General features: G+C 40.0%; 1 protein-coding gene across 1 annotated transcript in view; it reads left to right on the forward strand.

Annotated features, from left to right (window-relative positions):
- The window catches only part of ERC2 (ELKS/RAB6-interacting/CAST family member 2), a 2,322,684-nt gene that overhangs the window by 744,135 nt on the left and 1,554,986 nt on the right, over nt 1-23,563 (forward strand). The gene's annotated exons all lie outside the window — the stretch shown is intronic.

Here is a 23,563-nt window from a genome sequence, read left to right on the forward strand (position 1 = left end):
ACTCCGCAGCTGGAAGCCTGGCTCACTAAACCACCTTGTATGGTTGGAAATTACAAATCAAGGTATATCCTCTCTGACTGGGGCATATTTTGATTAGGCGATTAGAACTCTGCAACTCAGGAACCTTTGGACAAGGCTTGTCCCATTTACCACTTTCAAAGATGTAATTAACAAGGCAACGCGGCAGCTCTCCTTGCTCGAGGACACGAACATATGAGCACAGCAGTCCCATGCCCGCCTCGTCATCAACAGCTATAAGGCTTTAATCCTGCAAACATATTTGGCAGGTGGCCTGCCAAGATCTGTGAAACAGCTAATTATCCGGTATCGGCTTGGTGACTTCCCAACCCTTGATCTAGTTCCAAGCTGGGTAAAACTAGATGAAAGGCAGCAGTGTAGGTTATGTAATTACCAGAGAGAGACAGTCCAGCAAATCACTTACACCTGCCCATTACTGCTAACTGATCATCGATATTGGCTCAAACCCATCTGCAGGAATACCTTCTAGCAGAGTCCCTGCAAGCCTCAGACCTTAGATGAACCGCCTGTTTTGTAAAATATTTCGGCTGTGCGGGCAAGAAGCTAAATGCACCGCAGTCAGAATGCACCCATCCAGAGTCATGCAAGAAACAACCGCCTGGTTTTAAAAGGCCCTTTTATATCCCCCTTATCGCTTCGTAAACTGTGACATTATTATTTTTCCTCTTCATGATATGACTGAAATTCCTTATGAAATGCTTTTATGAAATATTGCGTCATTATCATGTTTTTGCTTTTGATATGACTGAAAACCTTATGTAATGATTTTATGAAATATTTTAACACCCCATCCCTAAATTCTCCTTACGGTGTAAAAAACAAAATTAATGCATGGCAGGCTAAATGCTTCTATCCACTGACTTGCAAGAAACAATACAATGCCTATGATGGATTCTGAATTCTCTTCATTTGTTGTTTGATTAATTAAAATCTTACAAAAAAAATAACTAATATATCAACAATTTTACAATTATAAAAACAATCCATAAATACAGTTATTGTCCTAAACCTTGATTATATATCATACACAGTAGGTTATAAGGTAATCAGTCATTTGTGATTATGTTCAAAGACAAGATTATTGAGTATACATTTTAGCACAGTTCATTAGGTAATCAAACAAGAGCCTCCAACTTTTTCAGTACAACACAAAGAAATTTAACAAAAGATGAATCATTAGTAAATACAAAGCCTATGATGGATTCAACCCAGATCTAATAATAATAATAAATTCTTTATTCGGTTTTTATCATTGTAAAACCATAAAAGCAAACAATAAAAGCATGACACAATGCATTAATAAAATTCACTCAATATTAAAGATTTTTCCTATGCCTAATGATGCATTTAAAAAAATTTAGTACATGGTAGCAAGTACGCTCAGAGTCTAACATCTGTAGTGATAGCATAGCCGGGCGACATTGTCTGAAACCCCAAGGCTTTAGCAGTGGGAATAACCAAATTTTTCTGTGAGGCTGGAAGTATTTACAGAACAATATCGTATGCATACACGTCTGTGAGGAAGTATCGTCACACGGACAGCAAATCAGGTTTGGATCCCAAGTGTTCTCTTTTGGGAAGGCCACTAGTCTGTGGAAAAGGTTGAGTCTGAATCTAGTCAGGAGCATCTTATCGTATGTGCTGATTTCCAGTGTGAGATAAGGCTGAATTTGTAAGGTGAGCTGTACCATATTCGCATGTTGGACAGATTGTTTAGTTGAAAGCAGAGTAATTCTAAGTGTCTCAAGATGATTCATAGCTTTCTGCTTCAGCTCTTTCTTGGTTATCTCAGTTAGAGATACTGGAGTAAGGTAATATCTTTCCAAGCCCATGTCTGTGAAGAAACGCCTGACGTAGGTGAGCTAGGCTATTTTATGCGCACAATCCAGTTCCATTGAGTCCTTTAGGATGTTTTTAGTCAGCATGTTCTTCTCCGCTAACCAACTACGTCTCCAGAGTAAAAGTGGTTGGACTTTTATCAAATCCTCTATGTAGGGGATTCCCAATTCCACGTGACATGCGTAGATTGAAGAACACTTTGGGGCAGATAGAAGAAATCTCATGAAAGAATTCTCAGCTATTTGGAGAGAGCCAACGTCAGCGTGGCATTTTGCGATGTAAATTTTTAGCAACTCGACTGGTGGTCTCCTTCCGAGTCTTTGTGAAAAGTTCGTTACGGCAACGATAGCTCTCTTAAAAAGATGTCTCCTGGACTCAATAGCTGCTTTCCAGTTTAGTCTTTCATCTATCATTATGCCCAGATAGGGGTATTGGGGAGTCCTCTCAAGTTTTTGATCATTTAGGTGGATGTTCTTTGTGCGTTTTTGCCCTCCACCTGCCACCATGACAAAAGTTTTTTTGACATTAATGTGGAGATCTAAAGCACTCATGAATTCAGCGTATTTGTTCAGGGATTTTTGAAGTTCTATTGGTGTACGGGCCAGGATAACTGCGTCATCCGCATAGAGCAGTGCGGGGATCAGGCGTTGTCTTAGTCTTGGTAGGTCTTGCCCCCCCCTCAACATCTTCTCCTCTAGCCCATTTGTATACAGGGAGAAGAGGAAGGGGGCAAGAACACACCCCTGCCTGACCCCTCGCTCTACCCTGAATGACGCAGTAAGCTCTCCCTTTGTCCCGTAGCGGACTCTCGCAGAAGCTTCCCCATATAGCTCTCTTAGGAAATCCAGGAGTGGAGGATCCACCCCCATGTTTCTCAAAAGGGTCCATAGCTTCGCGTGTGATACGCAATCGAAAGCAGAGGACAAGTCCACGTATACCATGTACATTGTCCCCTGCTTTGCGTGGATGTACTTGGACACGATTATGCTTAGGTTAAGGGCCTGTTCTACGGTTCCAAAGCCTTCCCTGAACCCGAATTGTAAATCCGAAAGGATCTTTCTTTCATCTGCCCATTGCTGGAGTTGTTCTAGGACTATTCTTCCAACCACTTTTCCTAGAGAATCTAATAAAGAAATGGGACGGTAGCATTTGACGTCTTGGCGGTCCCCCTTTTTGAAAATAGGTACCATGATGGAATTGGACCAAGACTCCATCAATCCTAAGTTTGCTGCCGCAGTGCAAACTCTTGTCAATATGGGGGCCCAGAGATCCGGAAGATGTTTGAAAAGATCTACAGGCACCCCATCTGGTCCTGGTGCTTTGCCCCCTTTACTTAGGTTTAATGCCCGCACTACATCAAGTATATCAAATTGTAGGCTAATTGGGAAATCAACGGGGGGAAGGGAATGATACAAATCTTCTGTTGGAGATGTTAATTTGAAAATATGGGAGAAATGATTTACCCAGGTTTCCTCTTCTATTGCCACGTCGATCTGGGGTCTATTAAATCGGATAAAAAGGGGGTTTTTACTATTCGCCAGAAGGACTCGCTATTTCTTGTAAGTGTGCTTTTATGTAAGTCGTCCCATAGGGCCTGTTTCAGCTCTAGTTTCCTCAGTTTCCTGGCCTTTTTATACTGGGACCTTAGGTGCTGGATTAGTTGTTGATCTCTTTTCGGATGTCTGAGAGCCTCTTTTAGCTTGCTTTGCGAAACAGTGCAGTCGTGGTTAAACCAACCTGCTGGTTTAGTGTTATTTTGATTGCTTTTTCTAGTCAGCATTACTTTGATTTTGTCCAAGATGATCTTAAAATTTTCAAGGATGGTGTTATCATCTGTTTCCAGGCTTAGACATTTTATTATGTTAGGATATAATGTCTTTATTAAACTATTGGTAAGTTTGATCGGGTCTATCTTTCCCCATTTTAACGTAAATCCGTTTATTCTGCCCAACTCAAGTCGATTTTGGGATAGAGTGTGTGCGATTATTGTTGTGTGCGTTAATTGATTTAAAAGGTCTAAATCCAATCTAAGCGCAGAATGATCGCTTAGAATGTTTGCCAGTAGTGTAAAGTCCCTAATTAGATGCCTCAGCCCATCCGTCGAAAGAATGTAGTCAACGGTGGTCTCATGGCCCCTCCCCAAATATGTAGGTTCTAATGCATTGTTAGCAGGGTTTTTCTTGTTTACTATTGATAATTCAAGGTTTGTAAGAAGGTTATTCATTACTTCCCCTATTCCATCATGATGAAAGTGCACGAGAGGATTGTCGTACTCGTCCACTAACCCGCAAATCTGGTTGCTCAGACGTGGGCAGGGGTGCAAATTAAAGTCCCCTCCCCATAATAAATGGACAGTGGCCTTTTTTTTATATAGTTGTCTATATTTGATAATTTTTTCCTGAATTATCAAAATGGTGGTAGTAAAATGGTCCTCCTCTAAGTTATTGTAAAAATTTATTAGAATAACAATAGTTTCTTTTCCTACTGAAAGGGAAAACAATTGAAAATTTGGCGTAAATTCTGTTTTTAATAACTTCAGGCTTGAAGTTGTATTCGCTATGCATGTGACCAAACCCCCCTTAGGCCTGCCCGCACTACTTGGGAGGGCTGGGGAGAAAAATGTTTTATAACCCACCATATGCAGCTCTTTCGTGGCCCATGTTTCTTGTAGGCATATTATCTTGCCTTCTTCAAGAAAATGGGCTGCTGAGCCATCCTCTATTTTGGGGCGGAGACCCGCAATATTCCAGAAGATTACGGGCAGGGATTGCATCCTGTTCTCTGTAACTGCGGGCGTCCTCCGTACAAGAGCTAGAGGTGAGATAGGTTGTTCATAAATGGCAGATTCGGGTGATGGTCAATCGACCATTTCTAGGCCGCTAAACCGGTTCATGGTCGGAATACCCGACCAATTTTCCCAGTGAGGTACTTCTCTATAAGTGGGTCTGTATGGTCGCTGAGGTGGTACACCCCATTGCTCCCAATCTCTTCCTCCATTACGGGGTCCCACGATCTGCCATGGACCCTCCTGTGGCTGATATTTGGGATCTACTGGCCACCAAGGGGTCTCATGTTCGTTTTGTCTCGGGCCATTTTTTATCTAGGATTGATGAATTCCCAGGGCTGTGGGACTGCTTTGCGCCAAATATTGTCAAATTCATTGAGGTGGCTACTGTGGTGTTTCTTAGGGTAAAAAAAGGAAAGACACTTTGTGTCAATCCCACCACTTATATTGTGTTGTTCCCAGGAGCATATGTGCTCAACAACTCTTGGATCCTCGAAAGTGATGACAATACAGTCTCCCTGTATTACTTTTTTAGTATGTCCCACCCATGGAGTCCTGCATACCGTTACTATCCTGCTTAGCCAGTTGGGGGGAATAGGTCGATTTTGTTTTAACCAATATTGGACCTTATTTTTTAAGGACCAATTAGGTTCTGTGGTTTCCCCCGTTAGTTCTGGTACCCCGGTCATCACAACCACGTATGGTGATGCTTCAGGAGGCAGATTCGTATAGAGTCTACCCTCATGAGGTCCTCTCGTGGTTGCTTTGTTCACTACAGGGTATGGTTTTTTTTGGGTAGGGATTATGGTAGCTGGTGTTTTGGGGGCGGGCGTTTGTTGGACTGTTGTTTTTGTTACAGGGGTTTTTGAAGCTATATTGCTCTGAGGGGTTGATAATGTGGCTTTTGGGGGGGATTTCACCGCTGTGGGGACTTTTACTACTAATAATTGTTTGGGTGGAGGACAAGCTAAAATTATTTTTTCCTTTTGTGGGGCTAGTATTGCCGGATTATCAATTCCCTTTTTTTGAAATTCTTGAATTGGCCTAGATTGGATGGATTTTGATATTTTTAGCAATTGATTCTCAATATTAATTAATCTAGTTTCAAGAGGTAAAAGAAGGGAGTGTAATGATGAAGTTATTTTGTTTACTAGCTCCAGGGTATCAGGTTCATTACTGTAAGGGATTAGAGCAGGTGAACCTGAAATGATGGTGCTTGGAATATTAGTAAATGAAGTATGGTGTACCAATACCTGGTGGTCGGTAATGTCAACCGTTTTGGGGGTAGGACCTACTGAATTTAAATTTACAGTTGGATCAGTTATGTCCGCCGTATCGATGACTGTGGTTTTGTCAACTTTTTCCTTATCCTTTCTTTTCTTAACAGCCCCCTCCCTCCTCCCTCTTGCTTGTCTTACTTCATCTGGTGTGTAGTCACATAGAATTTCCGGTGTTTTTTCGAAATCAGAGTTTACAAGTGATAGAGAAAGTTGGGAGGCTGAAAGGTCTACTACGTTCGGAAGACTAAGTCTATTGTTACCTTTCGACGTTATTGCTAAGGTACCCTCTGTCTCTGGGGATCTTGCTGTGGCCAATGGCCCCAAAGAGGATCTCCTCGCAACAGCGAGGTCGGTAGAAACTCTGCCCTCTATTAGGCTAATGCTTTGGTCAATGAAAGTGTTTGCCTTGGTGATAAAATCGTCCATTGGCCCTAACAGCTGTTCACCAATCCCGCCCTTTTTTGCCTTCTTGGACTTACTACCCCTTGTATTCATTTTCAATGGGAGAATTTCTCAGAGTCGTGATGGGTAGGTGGGCAATAATTTGAGTGGGACGTACAAATGTAATCTGTTTGTTGAGAACTTAGAGGGAAGGCCCGGTCCGGTCTCTTCACGTTCTCGAACGGCCTCAAACGGCCCGCTCTTTGCCCGGTCTTCGCCCCGGGCTACGACCCGCGCGCGTCCCGCGATGCGCGTTAACAGGTCCACTTTTGGTTGGCAAGGAGGCGTGGCACGGGGAGGGGGCGCGGCTCGGGCGGGAAGAGGAACCAGCTGCGGATGTTTCAGGAATGCTGGTCCTCGCAGTCCCGCTCGCCGCGCCTCGCACCTCCTCTGCGGCCACGTCCAGGTGTCAGGAGCCTGCCCCCAAGTCCAGTGGGGAAAACGACTTCTGGTGTTACTCCAGTAACAGGAACCAAGGTATGGCAATGGAAATCCTCACACGAGCGGCACCCGCGGAGCGGGGGCCGCGAGAGGTAAATAGCTGGCTGGCTAGGAGGCGTGGCACTGGGAGGGGGCGCGGCTCGGGCGGGAAGAGGAACCAGCTGCGGATGTTTCAGGAATGCTGGTCCTCGCAGTCCCGCTCGCCGCGCCTCGCACCTCCTCTGCGGCCACGTCCAGGTGTCAGGAGCCTGCCCCCAAGTCCAGTGGGGAAAACGACTTCTGGTGTTACTCCAGTAACAGGAACCAAGGTATGGCAATGGAAATCCTCACACGAGCGGCTCCCGCGGAGCGGGGGCCGCGAGAGGTAAATAGCTGGCTGGCTAGGAGGCGTGGCACTGGGAGGGGGCGCGGCTCGGGCGGGAAGAGGAACCAGCTGCGGATGTTTCAGGAATGCTGGTCCTCGCAGTCCCGCTCGCCGCGCCTCGCACCTCCTCTGCGGCCACGTCCAGGTGTCAGGAGCCTGCCCCCAAGTCCAGTGGGGAAAATGACTTCTGGTGTTACTCCAGTAAGAGGAACCAAGGTATGGCAATGGAAATCCTCACACGAGCGGCAGATCTAATAGTGACTGGGGGGGAGTGTCTGAAAAGTTTCAGCGTTCCGTCCATCATCTCCTTGTGTTTCCTTTGTTCGCCTTAAGTTGGCAGAGAAAGCCCAGACGTGGGTCCCTTCCTCACTTTGCCACTGGAATCAAGCTAGTCTGGCTGATGAGGAGTGTTACCCCGAAACTGGCTGGTCCCAATAAATAAATAAAATAAATAAAGTGTGGCAATATGCTATATGACGAGTGTACAATTTTAAAACGACACAGTAACCCATTGGCAATGAGAGCCATGCACAGTAGACTATTCATCCTGGCTCGCATCAGTTAACTGGCCAGTGCTGCGCGACACTGATAGCCCCTAATTTTGCATAAGGCATTGTCCTAGGATAAGTTGTCAGAATTTGAACCACCTCACATATAATCTCCATCTCATATTTCGTTAGCCTCATTGGTAGATAATGCATTTATGTCATCATAATTGGATCTAAGTAGTTCATTTGTCATTGTAAAAAGTGTTCTTTGTGTTAATTGGCGTCCCATTATTAATTCAAAGATTTTTGACGAATTAGGGACCCATGCTGAGCACTTTACTTTCCTGTTTTCTCTACTAATCAAATGAAAATCCTTTGTGTGGATTTCCACTGCATTTTAATTGTAAAACCTACCTATGTGATTAAAGACTTTTAAATATGGCAACGAAAGACAACAGCACTATGTGGGAGGTAAAACCTCAGAGTCGAGTGTTCACATTTTAAATAAAATGTTGGATGTGCACATTTTAATAACCTGAATAATAATTCATAATATACTAACTGCTGCCACAGTTTGCAATATTTTGTAGTACTGTAATTAATAGAAAATAATTTCACTCAACTAAAAGGTATAATAGTTGTAGGACAAATTATGGGAAGTGTGAAGAGATCGTCTTTTAATAAATTATTGTTAGAAGTTGAAGAATCAGTAAAAGCATGGACCAGTCGATTAACGATTTTTTCTTATTAATATAGGCCCTACCAGCCTTTCATTGTTCTGGGAGGCTTTTAAAGCCATCCAACTATGGGGATGGTATGGAGAAATAGAGTATAAAGTCATAATGGCGCTAAGCGATGTAATGGTTCAGGCTCATGTTGGAGCAGGAAAATATGGGGAGAGAAAAAAAAAGCTCAGTAGTAGTATTTTTCTTTTTACAAAGAACTGGAAAATGAAAGGACTGTAGGCCTAAAGAGTTCTGAAGAAAGCAAATACACTGGTAAAATGCTGGGATGGCCACGTAAGTTAAGACAAATAACGAATTAAATAGTGGAAATTAATTGTAATGCTGTATTGAATATAACAGTGCTTCCTAAGCTAGACAAAACCAAAGGCTAAAACATAATCATTGTAAATCGTTTGTATCAATGGAATACATATGGATAGAAGGTGCAGACTGGCAGATTCAGTCATGCAACCACATTTGTTTTGTTAATGATAGAACTTGTTTAAGCTATTCTTTTCTGAAAGATAATCAACTTGGATTTGAGTTCAAAGACCAATTCTTTCTATTAGTACAAACAATGGTCCCTTACTGAATATCTCAATTACCATTTTATACATCACGTGATTGTCTGAAATGTAAAAGGGTGCCTTCAAAGTGTCCATAGTTATTCAATTAGTGTCTCTCGCTCCCTGGTGTCCATTGGATCTTCTAGAGTATGGCAATGTTTGGTGTTTTGTGTGCAGTCTGAATTGTCTGAACTGAGGTAGTTGGGGACGAGGAGATGGATTTATAAAATGTACCAAAGGGGTGCTGGCAGATTCTGTTTGGAAAGTCTAAGCTCAATGATATGCATGCAAGGGGGAGAGATATTTTCATGTTTTTTCTAGTTTAATTGTTCTTGGAAGTCGCAGATATGTTTGGAGAGAGAGTTCCAAATAGTGTCTGTTTTTACTTGGAATACGATCATGCCTATTCTGCTTGAGTCAAGAGAAAGGAGGAATGATGAGGAGTGTGAAGACATAATGGATGGGTTTATTGGTAGGAGATCAGACCAGTCTGATTTGCAGGTCATTTTGATGGAGTGCCCTGTGAGAGATGTATTGTGTGCTGATGGAACTCCAATTGGAAATTATTGGTATGGGGAACGTGGAGCAGTAGATGTTACCGTCGTTGGGCCGCAGCTGTAGGAGCACCATTGCTGCTGTGTTTATTACATAATGGAGTCTGCAGACCAGAAAGACTGGGAATCCAGACAAAAACATTATTTTTGCCAAGTTCTTATTGTGTGTAGGTTAAAAATAGGGAAGGGCCTCCCAGATTCCTGAGACAGAAGAGAGAAACACTTACTACAGAATGTATATGCAGAGTAAGAATAAGGTCTGATTTGAACAAAATACTTAGATTTGTGTTGCCGTCTGTAGATTGGGATCTGGTATGACAGGCCTGGAAAAGTAGTAGTTTGCCGATGAGACATATTTTCCGTACATAAGTATTTCTATTTTGTCATGGTTTAGTTTAAGGTGGTTTTGTCTCTTCCAACTGTTCCTTAGCAAGAAGCAATTTTTATTTGAAATTATCGGTGTGTTGACTGTTAGTTTGATATTTGATTTGTTGGCGAAAATGTAGCAAGAGAGTCTGAAAGATCATGTTAGTCTAGGTAGGATTAGATGGATGCATTGAACAGGAGTTAGCATAGCACTGAATGTCAACACCTGGTGGCAAGAAACATGTGTGATATCAGTCATGGTGGCTTATATACTTGACAGACACTTTCCACTTTAAGTAAAAGCATGAGACCTGATTTGGAGATTGGGGTCAGGTTAATTGGCTGCAAACGTAGCAGAGATCTTAGTCTGCAAAACTGGTGGTTGCTCACTCTGTAAAGAGCCAGTCAGACCAACATTTTTCCAATAGGTGTTTGCCTCCTAAGTCCGCTAGTGAAAAGCTACACCAATAGCCCACTGGAGCTGGTACCATCAGTGCAGGTGTATTGGACCTTACGCCCTATATAAGTTGATTGTCTGAAGTAATTCTTTCAGTTCAGGTAGAGCAGGAGTGGTGTTCCCGAACAGAAAAAGATTACAAATAACCCCCACACCCTGGAAAAACACTCCTAATGTGTCTGGGACATTAGTATTTTTGTTTACTAATAACAACCCACTCCACTTTGGAAGTTTGTTTATGAGAAACGATAAAGTCTGTTGAGTAACTGCCTGCAACATAGTGGCCACTCAGCAAATTTTCAGTGCATTCAGAGGAGATGCAATGGTGATAGCTCATCTAAAGGCACTGAGATTTCTTCAGGGCAGCTGGAGATCTCCAAATATGGTGGTGAAGGTAAATACCCCCGCCACCCTGACACACGGTGGGAAGCCCACTGTACTTTAAATGAAACCCTTGGTAAGAAAAGGTTCCATAGGAATTCAGTTCTCATTCACAGTGTTAATTAATTTGTTGCAGATGTTTCATGTAAAAGATTTGGATGACTGTGACTGGCTTGTCAAAAATAGGTCCAGCTGACCAGATGATTAAAAAGTTTAGATGTATATTCTGTTTTGACCAATTTTGTAGGAAGGCCAAAACATTATTTCAAGATTTAAACTATTTGTCATCATAATAATATTGTCCTTTTATTTTTTAAATCTTTATTCATCTGCAAATAGCCATAAAAGCACACGTAACGACAAAGATAATTCAATACAAGCTAATAAATACATTTATTCAATTGTCAGAAAAAGATGAATCTCCTAATACAAAATCAGCTAATAGACCTAAAGGAGGCATGATCAGCAACTCATGATACATCCATTCCTCAACATGGACTAGGTGTTAAATAAGCATTGATTCCCATGATCGGACTCTGCACGAAGAAAAAGCCCCACACACAAACATGTCTCTTCGTCCACTGGTTGTTTGAGAAAATAATAAGCTGTACTACACTGTCTAACATTTCCTGCTTTTAGCAAGTTTACTAAAAACCTTTGGGTAAAAAGTTTACAAAGGCCACAGAAGAATAAAAAATGCATCATTGATTGTTTTGAGGTACCATTACACGGGCATGTTCTCGATTGAAGGTTATGTTGTTACCCAGCTGGAAAACATAGTAAAAACAAGTGTATCTGCCCTAAAGCGAAAGAGTAAAGAGCACTCCCAATTACCTCTAGACTCCCATATATAACTAGTCAAGAAATGGGCTTCAGTGTTAAAGCTCAGTTAAGTTACAACAGTTGGTTTTAGAGATTCAATCGTAATCCTAGCTTCCTTTAATTTGTCCCTCATTAAGGATAGTACCTACTTTTTATCCAGAGTTGAACATGCGGTGGGATTCCCTAGATTGTTTTTTTTTTACATAGGCCATTCGGGGTTTTGTTAGGTCCTTATCGCAAGATAGGGAGTTGGCAATTATGTCTCTTGTAAGTGATAGTTCCTCCGACCGGCAGATAGATAACCACAACATGACGGGTCTTGTGCAGATAAATTTGCTTGGGTGTGTCAGTTCTAACTCTTTATGACAAATATAATGAGAGGTTGGTATAGGAGCTGCCAGAATATTTCTACAAAATCTATTTTCCTCTCTTTGCACCACAGAGCAATCTGTGATACCCCGAATTCCTACCCAATATAATGCAATTGGTAAACATTGTGCATTATATATCTGCACCAGAGGGGTCAGAGGCCTTCCCTCCACAGAGCAAGGGAGGCTCAGCAGGGATCCTATCGGTCATGCAAGCGTTAACCTATTTTGAGAGATATGGGGAGACCAAGTTCGAGTAGCACTAATAATGATAACCAAATATGGGAAATTATCAGTATTTAGCAATCTACTGGTGCCAACAGTAATGTTAGCAATGCGTAAACACTTCAAACCGCAGGGCATAATACAAGATTTTGAAAAATTAATCATCAGATCTAAATGAGCCACAAATGAACCAATTGATGTAAAATCTTCGGACTGCCGACCATTAAAACAGCATCATCCGCATAAAGTAATGCCGGTAGTGAGATGGCATTGATTTAAGGTACTTCCTGCATGTTTCTAGTCAGATGGAAACTGAGGTTGTTGATATATAAAATAAAAATCAGGGGGGCGAGCGTGCAACCATGTCTTAAATGTGTCTGTGACTTTGCACCTCTGTCCAAACCTCACCCTGGCATGAGTGCAGTACTACTAGCATATTGACAAGCTCATCATCTAGACCCATTTCTAATAGACTTTTCCATACCTTTGATTGATGCAATCAAATGCAATGGTAAAGTCGATGAAGGCTAGATAAAAAGTGGTACCCGCCTTACCACCATATTTTTCCAGATTATTACATTTAAATTCAGGCACTGCCCCATTGTGCCGATTCCAGTGCGAAAGACATACTGGCTGGCGTGCAGAATATTATTATTCTTTGATTTTATTGCACAAGACCCTACCAAGAATCTTTGCGCGATGTCTATCAATGAAATCAGTCTGTAGCATTGTGGTTTAGAGCGGTCCCCATCCTAAAAGATTGGTACTATTGTTGAACTCGTCCAGGAGCTAGGAACAGTAGACTCTGTAAGATTATTATAACCATTAGCTAGTAAAGGGAGCCAAATATTAATGTTATTCTTGATTATGTCGATTGGGACGCCATCTGGTCCTGAGGTTTTACCCCCAACTCTCTGGGATATAGCCACAATCACTTCCTGTAAAGAAAATTGTACATGCTCAGAACAGGAATCCTGCCTCTCTATATTAGTCGTAACATTTTCCTCCGGAACAGAATCATTTTGTGAAAAATAGACCTCACTATTTATATGGCAGCTGCCATATAAGCAATGAGGTATGGATAACCCATGTTCCACAATAATATTGTCATTGGTGTGAAGTTTGGGAATAACAAGCGTTTATTTTGAAGATATGAAGGAGAATAACTTTTAGCCATGGTTCATTGGTTTAAATGATTCTTATGCAGGAATATTGATTATAATTTGATCAATATTGAGCAAACTCGGGACCAAGGTAGAGAGACCACTGAAGGATACGAGCCAGGAAGGTTTAGGGCAAAATAAGAGTGTTACAGTGGTTCAGAACCGACGATCCTGCCCCAGGACTCGCAGCCATTACTGTGGTTGATCACACAAACGACAAGAGTGGCAAAAGATATACTTCCATGGTCAGTGTTCATTTGAGAAAGTAGCATCTCTGTTGCTCCCTAGTGCCAGCAAAAGTACCATACCAAGGAACAGGAAACCCCAACATTAATTGACAGCATGAGTTTATTTTGGTTGAACAGAGTGAGACTATTTACCTCCAAACACTGGAGATTAGAGTAAAGTGTTTTGTGATTTACTTGTTTTCATTGCTTTTATGTTCACTCATAGTAACTAAGTCATGCTGTCATTACCAGTGATGAATATGAATATAATCCGACCCTTGGGTCCATTTTTGGGCTGTTTCTCAATCTCTGTGCATATTTTAAAACCTGTGGTATTTATTTTGCCTTGAAGAATCAAATGTATCCTCATGGACCAAGGCCACCTGTGAACAACGCGCACATATCTTGTGTTTTTTACCTGCTGGAAGTCAGTCCGATCTTGTAAAAAAGTTAAACTCGGTTTACTCACTGTCATGCCAATGTATCATTATCATTTGCATCCTAAGCAGATCCCTAAAGCGAGTCACAAATATGCAGTTCATTATACTGTAAAATAACTATTAAGCATTTTTGAAAAAAAAGTTGTTTTATATTAGCGTACAATATGTGTGCCCTCCTTTTGATCTGGTTTGTCACAGGTGTATTGCAGATGAACACACTAAAGATGGATGTTATCAATCATAAATTGCTGCTTATGTTTTTCCTTATGTTCTTGTCATTCCACTTTCTTTAGCCTACAATTTGTCTTTCTCGTGGTTTATGTTGTGTCCAATGACTAAAGCATAACATTTGACTGAAGAATAATTTTCATAATGTCCTCGTTAAAATATGATTGAGGCATGCATTCTTTGGAAAACCATACAATCTGTTTCTCATTTGTTTCTATAATGTACTATACGAGGACACATGTTCAAGTTTGTCTGTGCTGCAAAGAAATAAACTGAATTTTGCAAATGCAAAAACGTAATGTCCATTGCTGGTGAGTGGCACATTTTAACGTCTGAAAAATACATCTCAGAGCCCATTGTTAGATTTTGCCATTTTTTGTTTGGTAAAAGTAGTATTTAGGTACCCTTATACTTTTTTGAGGTGTGTTTTGAAGATTTTACTTCCCGCGTCTTACAAGATGGCGGCCCTTCACAAGTGCCCCATTGTAATTATTACCTCGGAGGTAGCACATCTGAAGTTCCGCCATTAGGATTTAGCACAATGTATAAAGGAGAGATCTGAAAGCTCTCGGGTAATATAGTTAATGGGGCTGTTTAGTGGAGCGCTAATAAATCAGGGTGTCAGGATGGTAAACGTTCTCCAAAATGATTACCATGTGTGACAGAACTGTTCGAAAACATTAGAGGACGTGAGCTAGGCGTGATTGGGAGTGGAAGCGGTGTTCCTCGTGATGTGTTATACAAAGGAATGTATCATTTTCTTTATAGGTCCTCCAAATGTTGATTAAAACTTTATCTTCACATTTTAACCACCCTGCCACCCCCACAGTCATAAGTTCGGTTATGTATATGGAATTAAATATGTGCCTAGCGTGTTATGAAACACGCTTTACAATGCGGTCACCCGTAGGCCGATTTTAATTAGAGTAACACATGTGTCTGACGACTTGTAAAAGTTCTCCTTGTCTGCTTTGGGTTTTCTGGAAGAGCTTTGGGGGTATTTCAGACACACAAAACGCCGTGACAGACGAAAAAGTATGTTTTGTAATATGCTGATACCATTTTGAAAGAGGCAGAATCTTAAAAAACGTCAGTTGGTCTGTTTTCTCTTTTGCTATATTTTTTCTGCTCATTTGATTAGCGAGATTTTGTTTTCTCTCAGTTTTGGCACTTATAGTTTCCCCCAACAGTGCAATGAGGTCCGTGTTACAGAAGGGAAATTCATATCATGCGGGTCGCATTCAAGTTTATGGCAGCTGAGCCGGAAGGGGGAAATGGGCCTCGTGGTACTGCACATCTGTGCATTGCCCTTTAAATAGAAATATGCGCCCATTTACGACATTGTAAAGGCAGCGTAAAGCTGCACTGTATAGCACAGGCATTTATCCTTCGAGGCACCCCAACAACTGTTTTGAATCCTGCATGTGTGCAATAAAATGTCACGTCATGTGTGTTAAAGTGATCACTTATGGTAAATTCTTGAAAGTCAGACAATGCAGACATGAAGACATACTTGGAGAGCCAGACACACACCTGGAAGACTTTCTTTTTATATAATATGACATAAACATCCTCAAATTATTTATTGTCTTGAAATGGAGATCCCAGAACTGTCAATTGAAGAAGGAATGTAATGGCTAAAACTCTAAAGCAAAATATAAAAATGTGATGGGTGGAATGCTTCCATCGTTTTAGTTGCTTACTGTACCATTATAGATCCAGGACAACCATATGCAAAACATTCTTTGCCCGAGTTCATAGGAGTGACAATTCCTGTGATTGACCGGTAAGTTACATCCCCTTTGAATGCAGGATACAGGTTACTTAAGATCTCTTTTGACCTAAAGGGATGCCTACACCAAACTGCCACTCAAGTATCACTGTCATAATATCGTGATAAGTAATAACGTTGATGAAAATATTGTTTACCACAATATCGTGCGCTTATACTTATAAATGGTAAGTACAAAAATATTGGGAAAATATATCCTTGATACTAATGCCATTCAATAACAAACAACAATCTCCATTTTGTAATATAAAGAGAGTTTAAAGTAGTAAATGTTAAATATTTTAATATATAAATTTAATAAAATCTAAAATAAAATAATTCCACCAATATTTAATACTGTATGTAAATATATGCTTATATAAACACAGTAACACATATACATTTGTTTATATAAATATATATTACATACATACCCATATGCATATATACCCTATACACCCACAAACCTAATAGCCCGCAAATAACATATAATAAAAATAAATCAATATTATATAATTTACATAATAAATCTTTCATATAATTAAATAAAACATGTTATATAATTCATAGTTTATTATTACCTAACTAACTTCCCATCCTATCCCTCAACAAACACAGCAACCCACTAGGACACTGTAATAAAAATTAAATTAAAAAAAATCTAAATCACTTAAAATTATAAGCTATACATTTAACAAAATTAATACCATATATATAAACAATAGTAACACAACATTAATATATCAACTAGTACTCTTCAAATAATTTAATAAAACAATATGTTTAACAACTATTTTACTGCAAACATTATTAAAAACATCCTTTAGTGAACACAATTATTCACAGCCACATCACCTCTTGGGTACTAATGTAATAACTACTGGTTCCAATTCATTCCTTAATTCAAAGAAAAGCAAAAATATTTTTTTGTTTGATTCTGAAATAATGAACTTTGCACTTGCAATGCAGCAGTCGGAGTACCCATTCTCAAACTCTAACTCAGGCTCTTAATAATTTATACTAGTGTTATATTTACTAATAAACAATTTAATATTTGCTACCAAAATATTTCTTGAGTTGTTTATTCGGATAGACATCAGTGAGGTCTCCTTCAGAATAAGGTTTAAAGATGTGTGCAGGAACAGGAAAACTGTTTCATCAGTGAAAACCATGGCAGCTATAGCAAGGCTGGTAAGATTGAGAGGGCTGTTGTTAAAGGCTAATAGAGCATATGTGTTAAGGACTGGAAACAGAGAAGTTCTGTTGAGTCACCTTCTTAATTGCCTGAGGTAAGGACAACTCCTTCTCCCCATAGCCGCAGTGCCACACCACACTTAACAGTACACATGACAGAGGGGTCTAGTTAGAAAGAACACATAAATTGTAAAAAGCTCCTTAGCAATCATGTAAATCTTGCTTGAAGATAAAGATAATTGCACAGTTATTAGTGAGGTACCCAATTTCTCCTACACCAGAGAAGAGGAAAGAACCAATCAAAATGGTCTAGAAACAGATCCAGTAGAAGTTCTTCCTGCAGAAAGCAAAAATCAGGGTCAAAATTAGTAGCAACTAGTTGAAGAGAGTAACAGAACATAGGGGAATGAATGTGCTGCAATGTGATCGCACACTTAGTAATGACTTCTTGTAATTGAATTACTACATTATGTACTGCTTATTAATATTGGTTGCTGGAATGAACACATTTTCTCATCACATGTTCACGGCTCTGTCACTTTATCTCTCAGTTTTGTAGCATGTTGTACATACAATTATCAATATAAAAACAATTATGATTTAATTCTAATGTCACGATTCACAAGAGTACGTTTTTATGTGCAGATCTACTCATGTGTAGAGTTACTAGTACTCCTACACCTAAGTGTAACTTTCCAGTTACTTGCTCTTCACCTTTTCCGAGTGGAAATGTACACCTAGGTGTAGACTTCAGAGACTCCACACCTCGAAATGACAGTGTGATGATTCATATGACTGAATGTATGAGTTAATATTAGTAACATTCAATGTGTTTGTGGAGCTCTCAGTCACCAGGGCAGAGATTTCCCTATAGGAAAAGAGAAAAAAAAATGCAAAATAAAGTAAACAAATAATGGTACATATGTCTGCACAGAGAAAAAGATACAACACACTGCTTCCCAAAATATTTTGTATTCATTTTTAAATTAATGTAAAGTATATGAATTGAAAATTGTTATCCTGATGTAATCTATAACAAAGTTAAAACATACATTTATTTAGATTTAAATGTATTAATGAATTGAAAAATAATATAATTCAGTATTAATTATATCATATATATATGTATACATATATGTGTATATATGTATATATATATATATATATATATATATATATATATATATATATATATATATTTTTTTTTTTTTTTTTTTTTTTTCACTCCTCCAATGCCGGTTTGTGCACACAGGCTGTCCTTGCGCGGTCCTGGATAGGCCACCGACAGGCCTCGAATAATTCCCTCCAAACACCTCGATAATTTCCGAAGCAGACCAGGACACACAGAATTCGTTTGCAGATTTATTAGCAGGTGAAAAAGTGCGACGCGTTTCGCCGATAAGGCTTGCTCACGCTCGTCAGGAAAATGACAACGGCCATTTTTAAAGTGCTTCTACACACACCCCCAGTGAATAATGTGTTTCATCAGGTAATAGTCGCAACCATTTTGTACATATACTGGTAACATTATTGTGTTAAATAAACACCATAAAATAATGTCATAATCCATTCTACAATCATATACGCAGAAACCATATTAGTGGGACGTCGTTGTACAAAAGCAAATGTGGCATTTCAAATTCAAATACAAATTGTACCTTGGTTGAATAATTGTTTCAATAGACCAGAAATTTGAATATTGTTATATACAATTCAATCGCATTTAAAGATACTGTATGATTGCATTCATTCTCTTTAAATCCAAGTTAAACATGAATGCGTATCAACATGTAACATCGATAGGCATTGGTTGATGAATTAAGCCATTCCTTGCTAGATTCAATCTGATTGGTTCGCGTTACCATGGGATACACAGTGACCCCCATGTGCCTGTTAGTTTCAATAAAGTTGTAGCAAAATGTAAACAACCGAGTGTCAACAAAGCCAAAAAGTCTTTCCACTGCCCATGTGGGCTATCATGCGGACATCGATCAAGATGTAGAAACAATTTGTAACCAAACAAATGTCCATCAAACCCGGAAGTCATATACCTGCCCATGTGGGCTATCATGTAGATTTCCGCTCTCCAAGCTGGTATTGATTATGATCTAATCCAATCAATGTGATGCGATTCTGCCCAAGTGGGCATAAATGTCTCCACAACGCGTCAGGTTAAATTGAGACAAACGGTGTCCCATACAGTATATGTTCTGGTTCCCACATTCCAATACCTCCAGTAGTGCCACACAATTCCTGAAAAAACACACAAATGTGATATAGTTCTATTAAAATTACAATTAAAATACAGACGGCATATGTTCAATTCCATTTATCAGATTCATTATTCTTCATACAGATGTACTGATAATTCCTCGCTAGTGTTCAACCCCATAGGTGTCAGACATTGAAAGTCAATTATGTACTTGGACTCAAGTTTTCTCATGGAAAGTTCATAGTTTCCCCCCCGTATTCCCAGATCAACACAATCAATAACCACCATGCGAAGTTTGGTCTCATCTTGCATGTGAAATTCAAAGAAGTGTCTCGCGACCGGATATTGTTTGTTGTGGTTCCGTATCGCTCTTAAGTGTTCCAACACTCTCTTTTTGGCCTCATGTTTTGTACTACCCACATACAGTTTGTTGCAAGGGCAGATTAAAGCATACACACTGTATGGGGTATTACAAGTTAATCGTTTTTTGATGGTAAATTCTCTGGATGTACCTGGTATCAACAGAGTCTTGCAATCTCTGCTGTGTTTGCATGCCTTGCATTTCCTACAGCAAGCAAACCCAGCATTGATGGCATGTTTCGATGGACCCCCGTCAGTTACATAGTTATTGCTCAACTCATCTCGTAGGGATCTGCCGTTCCTAAACGTAATCTGTGGATTCTCTCCCAAATATTTTGAAAGATGTTCGTCAGTGTTTAGCACATGCCAATGTTTCTTGAATACCTTTCTTACATCCTGTGATTGGCCTGAAAACGTGGTTATAAATCTGATTGTTTCAGATTCTGGCTGGGTCAATTTTGGAGCTAATAGTTCATCTCTTGTTTTACTGTTGCTACGTTCTACCGCCTTTGCAATGACCTTGTTCCCGTAGCCTCTCTGTCTAAATCTCTGGCACATTACCATTTCTTCCTTCTTGTATCCTTCTTGCGTGCTGCAATTACGCCTGGCACGCAATAATTCCCCATAGGGGATGCTGTACACAAGATTCTTAGGATGGCAACTCGAAGCTCGTAGGAGACTGTTTCCTGACGTGCTTTTTCTGAACAATTTTGTAGTCAGATTGTTGTCAACCACCTCAATTTCAACATCCAGAAATTCATTTTTTGATTTGCTGATATGTTCAGTAAGAATCAAATTCAGGTTATTGATGTTCAGTTTATTGATAAACTGTTTAGCCGAGTTCTCGTCACCACTCCAAATGAAAAAAATATCGTCAATGTATCGCAGCCACAGGGACACATTGTTGAATTCTGCCATCTCCATGACAACCCGCTCCTCCCACCAGCCCATGAATAAATTCGCGTAGCTGGGGGCGAAGCAGGTTCCCATGGCCGTGCCCTGTGACTGGCGATACATGACGTCATTGAAATAAAAAAAATTATTCGTTAGACAGAAGTCTATCATGGATAGCAACATTTGGGAATGTAACAACAAAGAGATGGATCTTGAGTTTAAATAGTGTCTAACTGCCTCCAGACCATCCTTGTGCTGAATGCTGGTATAGAGGCTGCTGACATCTAGTGTGACCAATGTGTAGCTGCTGTCCCAATGGATTCCATTAATGATACTCAAAAATTGAGTGGTGTCCTTCACATAGGACGGTAGTGCCACCACAAAATTCCTCAGATAGTGATCGATATATTTGGAGGTATGCTCCAAAAGGGAGCCAATGGATGACACAATTGGACGACCCGGCGGATTATCCGGGTCTTTGTGGAGTTTGGGGAGGAGGTACAATATTGGTACTTTGATGGACATTTGTTTGGTTACAAATTGTTTCTACATCTTGATCGATGTCCGCATGATAGCCCACATGGGCAGTGGAAAGACTTTTTGGCTTTGTTGACACTCGGTTGTTTACATTTTGCTACAACTTTATTGAAACTAACAGGCACATGGGGGTCACTGTGTATCCCATGGTAACGCGAACCAATCAGATTGAATCTAGCAAGGAATGGCTTAATTCACCAACCAATGCCTATCGATGTTACATGTTGATACGCATTTATGTTTAACTTGGATTTAAAGAGAATGAATGCAATCATACAGTATCTTTAAATGCGATTGAATTGTATATAACAATATTCAAATTTCTGGTCTATTGAAACAATTATTCAACCAAGGTACAATTTGTATTTGAATTTGAAATGCCACATTTGCTTTTGTACAACGACGTCCCACTAATATGGTTTCTGCGTATATGATTGTAGAATGGATTATGACATTATTTTATGGTGTTTATTTAACACAATAATGTTACCAGTATATGTACAAAATGGTTGCGACTATTACCTGATGAAACACATTATTCACTGGGGGTGTGTGTAGAAGCACTTTAAAAATGGCCGTTGTCATTTTCCTGACGAGCGTGAGCAAGCCTTATCGGCGAAACGCGTCGCACTTTTTCACCTGCTAATAAATCTGCAAACGAATTCTGTGTGTCCTGGTCTGCTTCGGAAATTATCGAGGTGTTTGGAGGGAAATATATATATATATATATATATATATATATATATATATATATATATATATATATATATATATATATCCATCAGGTTACACTCCAAGATGCATCCTGGCACCATGCAGAGAAAACAGACTCTTATATACGCTGTAAGTTGCTGGTTAAGATATAGGCTTTATTTGAATTGAATCAACGGTGCAAATCGGTCATGATGCGTTTCTGCGATCCCAGTCGCCTTGATCACAAGAACGCCAATCAAGTGAATTGAATACATTTAAAGAGTCTCAGAATACCATGTGATATGCTGTCAGCTGACCAAAAATAGACATAGTAAAAATACTACCCATATTTTAAATGCTCAAATGCGGGGCACTAGCAACACAAATGTAACATTATAAATAACAAATAACAAATGTGCAAATACTTCATCTAGGTTGTATGATCCTGAGTACACGTGGAATGAATAAGTGTGAACAAACAAGATTACAGTACAAATACTTGATATAATTGAGCAACGCACATGAGCAATCAAAAACATCCACTACATTTAAAATGTATTCTGCAGATGTTAAGTATAACAGTTGAAAACATTGGTTGCCCTGCCTCTAGTTGACAGCCAAAACGTGAAAAAAGTGCTGTGTGCCAAACAATACAAAAATTCCATCTGGGAAAAAAATCCATTAAGAAAGATAAATACAATATAGAGAAAGCAGCATCTAATAATGAATGCACACTGTATCAATGCATGCCCTAATGCATATGTGTACGTAAAGTCTATCCTGCATAAAATCTCATGTGACTCTACACCTGGGGAGCCCCCCAGATGAACCCCAAGAGATCCCTCTTGGTCAAAATAGATCCAGATGTTACAACCGTGAATCCACTAAACAAATATATATATATAGACACATATATACCTATGTTACATTTAGAATTAATTTAATTTACTTTACATTATTGTCAATGGCGTTAGTGTCAGTTTTATAGCCTGCCTCCATTGTTGTATGTGGGCGTTTTATGCAATGCAAGTGACTGGTGCTTGATTTAGGACCTGCTTACGAGTTTGGTGGTCTTACTGCCATCCCGTCATGGCCGCAGTCCCAAATACACCGCTGAGTTGGCAGTCTCCTGCCCGCCATATTATGATGTTCCTGCTAGCCCAACGGCGGTGTTTCTGACAGCAGTATATATTTTTTCAAATATGTCGATGCTGGTGTGTATATTTTTACTGCGAATGTGTAAAATGTACACATATACATGACACGTGGAAAATACCGTGTGCGAGTACTTTACCATTTCTGGAGCCTGGACCATATGTGCCCAGTCCAGTCAATGGGTGAAAAGACTGAAACAGACTTACCTGGATTTAAACAGTGAAAGGGTTGTTTTCCTCAAGGTCAAGTTGCTTCTCTGAAGTGGTACCCTGGAGGAAAGGGATCCATGTGAAAGACTGTAGGGAAGAAAAGGAAATGGGTGAGTATGCACCCCTATTCCGTAGTTTCCGCCAACTCGAAGCAGGCGGTCATCCTGCCACAGTCAGATTGACAGAAAAGCAACTTGTAATCCAGATGGCAGTAGACTTGTCTGTACTGCCCTCTGACAGCTGCTTTCTCACTACCGCAGTTGCCGCGGTCTGACAAAACTGGTGGCATCTGTGGAACTTTGACGTTTCTTTCCTTGAGCAACTGCCAACATCATATTA

Source organism: Lissotriton helveticus, chromosome 9 (assembly GCF_964261635.1).
Source record: "Lissotriton helveticus chromosome 9, aLisHel1.1, whole genome shotgun sequence".
Lineage (NCBI taxonomy): Eukaryota > Metazoa > Chordata > Amphibia > Caudata > Salamandridae > Lissotriton > Lissotriton helveticus.